At 33.4% G+C, this 7114-nt stretch overlaps 1 protein-coding gene across 4 annotated transcripts in view; it reads left to right on the top strand.

The window, feature by feature from the left end:
- Positions 1–1188: 1188 nt before the first annotated feature.
- Positions 1189–7114, top strand: part of LOC125678137 (uncharacterized) — a 50413-nt gene continuing 44487 nt past the window's right edge. For 3 of the 4 annotated variants that reach the window (XM_056155672.1, XM_056155674.1, XM_056155669.1), the window contains exon 1: positions 1189–1293. The gene's annotated coding sequence lies outside the window, so the exon portion shown is untranslated. The remainder of the gene's footprint in view (positions 1294–7114) is intronic. The other variant, XM_056155673.1, reaches the window with a different exon arrangement.

Here is a 7114-nt window from a genome sequence, read left to right as displayed (position 1 = left end):
AATAATTCTGATAAGGAAATATAAATGAAAAGGTGTATTATTTCAAATTCAAGTTCTTCATTTCGTTTTATGCCTTATGTCACATCTGATAAACAGCGTTATTTACAAGAACATTTGCAATCTGCAAGATTTCAATCTAAAATTTAAGATATTGTAGGCATTTTCTACCTGACTGGGATGAATATGAAACCTTTGAAAAACAGCATACATTGCCAAGATATCAAATGTACACGTGCTTTGAAATGTTGGCTGAATTAACCCAAGTGATGTATTTCAAAAGGTCAATCCACATAGCTATATATATTTCAAATTAATACAGCATACATATAGTTACCATGCAGTATATCGATCATATCAACAGAACTAATAGCAATCACCATTACGTCAGTGTGACCTACAGCTTGTAAAAGATCATCATCGCAGACCACTATCATTCTATTTCACAAACCAATAACCCGTGGTTTGCGACGATGGTGAAAGATGTAGATACAAAATATTAGCTTAGTGAGGACAAGTGGTGTGAGGACAAGTCCTTACTAATATTCTCTTTTTGTGTGTGTATTCTCTTCTACACATTGTGAAGACGTCCTCACTTAGTAGGTTTGGTTGGCTAGAGACTCTCTCTCTCTCTCTGAGACGTTCACACTAATATAATTCGAAAGAGAAACATCATAATTAAGTCACGCATACATTAAGAACTTTTTAACACCTGACTATTATATGATATGTAATAACAAAACCTGGAGATATTTTAAATAGTCAGATACATGTACAGAGCCTGACCGGTTGAAAAATTCACATTTTCTTTTATAGTCTAATAATTTAAATAAAACAACAATATTTACTTTAACCCTTTTGTCTTTCTGTTTTCACAACCAAATATAGTATCTATTGTTTGAATTATAATACTCAAGCTTTTGTGAATCAAGAGATAATCGATATAAAAATTTATATAGCAGAAAGAAACTACAAAACTTTTGTGAGTTTAACATTTTAATTGTTTGAATGTGATCTGCATTATATCAGAAATGCCTTCAAACAAATATTTTGAAAAAGAAGATACTTTTATGGGATCATTATGAAAAAATTCAAATGCAGGAGATTTTCAGACACGGGTAGATCCCACATTTGTTCATGGACCATCATGATTTCTGACGCAAACCGGAATAGTGTGCATCATTACGGGTTTTAAAGTTTATTTTGTATTTTCTCAAGATGGAGGACTGGAAATTGACGAATTTCATATCAGACAAAGAATAGTTTTGTAACAGTGCAGCTAATTGTCTCAGAGAGGTAATTTTTACATTCGTTACTTAATGCACTTCCCCATTAGTATTGCAATATTTATGAAATTCAGAATTCCATGAAAAGGCAGGGTTTGTTGTGCATGCGAATTTTCTCGATATGTTCAGATGTTATTCGAAGCATATCTGGTTAATGTTTCAAAATATAATCGGTTTTTTGTTTTTGTTTTTACTCAAAATTAGAAGATCATATAGTACCATTATTTAATTTTCATTTAATGTTTTTTATTTAATGTAAAAAATTGAATTTGGTCACGTTAACATGTGAAGGTGTGCCATCATGCTCGAATTATTTTGGGATGGACGACATTTGTCAAATTCTGATTTTTTAGCAGCTCAAGCAATCTTGAATAGTTTGCAGTTAATAGTACAAGTTAGATAGTTAACAAAGAAACATAACGGTAGGAGAGAACGGCATTATCCTGTTATTCGCTCCGCGGAGCGAATAATATTTGACGTTGTTGACGTTACGCCAAAACTGTCAATGGAGGAAAAATAGCAACTGAAACAAAAAGCAAAACCTCGAGTACCATCCATTTTGAGAAGGTCAAGTGTTAAAAATAGGTGAAGGTGCAACTAAATAGAGAGAATATACCTTCGTAATAAACATGAAAATCTGAAGTTTTATTTTATTTGTAGCGTTTGTATTCGTATTGTATTTTAAATATAAGATTTATTCAGAAATATATGAATGATATTTTGAAAGATCGTCCTTATATATATACTCCTGTTATTCGCACCGGTGCGAATAACAGGAGTATATATATACAGACGAAGTTTCCATTTCAAGCTAAAACGCTCTAAAAAGGGAAGAATTCCCGGGAAAAGGGTTTCTTTGGGGGAGAGTATATAAAAAATGGGGCTTGGAAGTTTTGGGGGTGAATTTCAATGAATACGGCATTTAATGAATGAATATAGTGCTAAAATTATTCGCACCGGTGCGAATAACAGGAGTATATACAGACGAAGTTTCCAATTTCAAGCTATAACGCTCTAAAAAGGTAAAAAGGGAAGAATTTCGGGTGAATTTCAATGAATATGACATTTAATGAATGAATATAGTGCCATAATTATTCGCACCGGTGCGAATAACAGGAGTATATATATACAGACGAAGTTTCCATTTCAAGCTATAACGCTCTAAAAAGGTAAAAATTTCAGGTGAATTTCAATGAATATGACATTTAATGAATGAATATAGTGCCATAATTATTCGCACCGGTGCGAATAACAGGAGTATATATATACAGACGAAGTTTCCATTTCAAGCTATAACGCTCTAAAAAGGTAAAAATTTCAGGTGAATTTCAATGAATATGACATTTAATGAATGAATATAGTGCCATAATTATTCGCACCGGTGCGAATAACAGGAGTATATATATACAGACGAAGTTTCCATTTCAAGCTAAAACGCTCTAAAAAGGGAAGAATTCCCGGGAAAAGGGTTTCTTTGGGGGAGAGTATATAAAAAATGGGGCTTGGAAGTTTTGGGGGTGAATTTCAATGAATACGACATTTAATGAATGAATATAGTGCTAAAATTATTCGCACCGGTGCGAATAACAGGAGTATATACAGACGAAGTTTCCAATTTCAAGCTATAACGCTCTAAAAAGGGAAGAATTTCAGGTGAATTTCAATGAATATAGTGCTAAAATTTTTAGCACCGGTGTGAATCACAGAAGTATATATATATAGACGAGGTTTACAAAATAAGGCATAATCATGTTTGAAAATTTGCATGTTCCTATAGTAATTGAACGGAATAAACCAAATTTAAAGAGCAAATAACTCTTACACTTTATCGAGAATCAAATAACATGATAATGCCTAAAATAATTACACATTTACTTAAAACATACCTCTTTATTGTGAAAAGGAAACAGTAGCATACAATATGTAATAATTTTTACGGGTTAAACGTACAACAAATATATACATTTGAAAATGTGCGTCTCATTTTACAATTACTATACAGTACAATGGAATTCCTTCCCAAGAAATTTATACACAAATTGAACAGGAAAAAAAATAACATTTACATCAAATCCAAGTTTTTCCCTTGCAATTAACATACCATCATGTGTACATTCTATGAAAGGAATCGGGGCGTCTTAAAATAATTTAAACCTGTATTTGTCCATCTCTACTCATTTTGAAAAGGTTTTTAATTCAATAATAATAATTTTTAAAAAAGACCATTTCTTAAAATGTTTGATCCACCGTTCAAGCAAGATTTCCATTATACGGGACTAACTTGACATGGTTTTTCCCATTCTCACGCAATCTGAAAACGACCCCTCTAGGGAACAAAACAGAAATGATATCTTAAACCTAGTGTACCTCACTTGAATAGAAAGCAATTATTGAATGCGAACAATAAAAAAAAACTGAACGCTACTCATGCAATTGTTAGTAAAGGAATGCCATTGTTAGTCAAAACTTAGAAACGGAATAAACGTGCATTTCAATACACGATACAAATTTTTTTTATATAATTAAAATTAGAAAGTTTACTTTAACCCGTATTAACAAAACAAAAATGAAATTTAATGCAAGAGACAAATACATAAGCATTTGAATGAAATTTAGTTGACCAGTTAGCATTAATTTTATCTCATGTTGGGGGGTGGGGAGAGAGAATCACGGAATAGACGCTATACATTTTATTCCGTGATAATATTTCGATATTGAAATTGTGCAGTTTATAATTTTTTATTTGTATTTAACGGAATAAACGCTATACTAAAATTTTCCTAATATTATATAAATTGAAACACACTATGAAAAGGTTTACCCCGTAATATTATATTTAGAGATTTAGTTGGCCAGTTAGCATTAATTTTATTTCCTTTTGGGGGGTGGGTGGATCAAGGAATAAACGCTATACGGTTTATTCCGTCACATTATTTAGAGATTAAATTGGGCAGCTAATAATTTTTTGTTTGTTTAAATCACGGAATAAATGCTGTACTCAAATTTTTCCCAGTATAATAAATATTACATTTAAGTAAGGGGGAGGGGGGGGGGGGGGGGGCGCTGCATGAAAACTGCATTTTGGTTGAAGGCTGCATCAACGCTATATTTAAAAATTTCGTGCGGCGGGAATTTATTAATCAATACCACGACAGCAGAATGTCATCACGCAACAGACACATTCACGAATCTTGGATGGCCATTCAAGATGTTGTAGGACCAGCGGCACAATGGCCAATACTGGTGCGGCGATTATTTTGGACCCCCTGTTTAAGTCATTGGGAGAGGTTGTTGATATGTACATTTGTTTACGTTAACGGGTTAAACCCAGTGATGTTCATTGAATGGGCAACATTGCAATTTAGTACGAAAACAAATTAATAAATAACGTCAACAACGTCAAATAGTATTCGCTCCGCGGAGCGAATAACAGGATAATGCCGAGAGAACATGCAACAGACATGGTAATGATTCAAACCTAGGACCCTCAGCTCCGGTGCTTGTGTCTTCGTATATGAATACACATATAGACTGTACATATGTAAATAACTAACAAGGTCAGATCCTTAGATAATGGCAGCTTTAACTTCCCCTTACAGATGTAAATTGGTTAGTTATTTACATGTATGTGTAGTAGTTCAGGTTATATGGACTGTGGATATCAGCCTGGATAGCTCAGTATGTAGAGCACCTGACTAGCAATGTAGGGGTCATAGGTTTGAGCCTTGGTCTGATCTGTCACATTTTCTCTCTTTCTGTTGCATTTGGTGCTGCAGACCAGCCCCTGGAATGACAAGTGATATGCTTGCCAGACGATAAAGATCCTTAGTTGATGTTTTCAAGTGTGAAGACATATAAGAAGGGAGGAATGTAGTGGTTAACTGAGTTCAATTGCTGGTGGCCAGATAGCTCAGTTAGTAGAGCACCGGACAAGAGATGCAATATATATTATGAGCTGGTCACTTTATATGGTGGGAGTGAATGGTAGTGGAAACACAAGGCTGTACTGGATATCAACTCGCGTACTGAGTTTATCCCCTCCCCCACCCCAATCCCCGTTCACGTTTTTGGGATTTGGTCAGTACCACTTTTCTTGCTTACTGTGAATTTTCAGTCAGATATGAAGGCAACAATTTCCTCTCGTTTCCCCCCTCCCCACCACCACCACCACCACTTTTAAATACAGTCTGATGTCTGATCTCATACATATTATAGTTATGTGTGCTTGTTTACTGAAAAGTGGCCAAGTTAATACCACAGGAAAGAAGAACTCATTGGACATACTAAATATTAAAACTGCGACAAAATCATAGAGGAAATAATGGTTCTAATATTCTGTATTGGTACAAATCTATATGTAATAATGGATTGGTTTTGTGCAGTGCATACATGCTAACTCTCCCAGTTTCACAGGGAGTCTTATAGTTTCGAATGTCTGTCTTCTGTACATGTTTAAAACTACCGTATATATTCGCCTATAAGTCAGATTTTTGGGTGTCAATTTTTGGTCCAAAACTCTATGTCCAACTTATAGGCTCGTTCTAAGAAGATTGGTATTTTTCTGGGCGGCTTAATGTAGTGTTTTTCAAACAACTCCGACGATTATCATGGACTACCACACAAATGATTATCTAGACATATTGTAATGTTTATGTATTTTAAAATTATGTATAAAGTACAAGTATTTGCATATTTTTAACTAGTTAAAAATTATTTTCATACTGCTATAATACTTTCAATATTCAACTAATCTATCGTTTATCGGTAAAATTGAATTACGAACCCGATTTAATATTGAAATATTCATATGTATAGTGGTTGAAATATATTTCATAAAAGATTGAATATTGTTAACAGATAATTTAGATCATTATTCTTGACTCTTAAAATTGTTGATACAATGAATTATACCAGAATCCCACAATAACAGTTTTCACAAGGCACTTGCCACTAAGTAAACACAGTGTCAGGTACATGTGTACTGGTAATTAGGATACCATAATTGCTTAGGTAAAAAAGGGATCATTGCCCATAATAGATCAAGAGTTGTGTTTAAACCCCAAACAGGTATGGCTTGGATATTGAGCACCTAGTAATTATTAATTTCTCAAAATGCTTTTTGAAACATAGGTAAAAACACTACACCATTGACTTGAAATTGTGGACCGACTCTGACAAAAAAATTGTACCGACTTATAAGCGGGTCAATGACAAATTACTACAAAATAACCTTCAAAAATACAACCGACTTATAGGCGGACCGACTTATAGGCGAGTATATACGGTAGTTATACAATTTATGCAGGTTTTCATATGGCATCAATAGTTTTTCATACAACATCAATTGTTAGACAATGTGATTTCTACAATTGTTTTGTATGACATCAATAGCTATACATGTACAGTGAAATCTGTATTTCTGACACCTGTGCAATCTGTTTCACTGAGCATTCCGACCCTTATTTTCATCCTCAATTTCATATTTTCATTGTTTTTTACTCAGTTTATTCTGACACACTGTGTATTTTGACAACAACAAAAAATTGTCTCCCGGTGCATGTCATATTAGATAGGTGTCACTGTACAAGGTAATTTCTGAAGTTTTTTGTATGACATCAATAGACTAAGTAATAAAATGTAAATTATGCAGTTTCTGTAGTTCTTAAAAGTGAATAGTGTTGAGTATTGTTGAAAAATATACAGATATATGTTGCTAAATTATTCAATTCATATCTGTTGATATTATTTAATGAATAATTCTCATTTTGTTCACATTATAAATAGATTCTTTGAACATTCCCAGAGAAGTAGGTACAATTTCTAAAGTCATT

This window comes from Ostrea edulis, chromosome 2 (assembly GCF_947568905.1).
Source record: "Ostrea edulis chromosome 2, xbOstEdul1.1, whole genome shotgun sequence".
NCBI lineage: Eukaryota > Metazoa > Mollusca > Bivalvia > Ostreida > Ostreidae > Ostrea > Ostrea edulis.
This window is presented reverse-complemented; position numbering and strand designations above follow the sequence as displayed.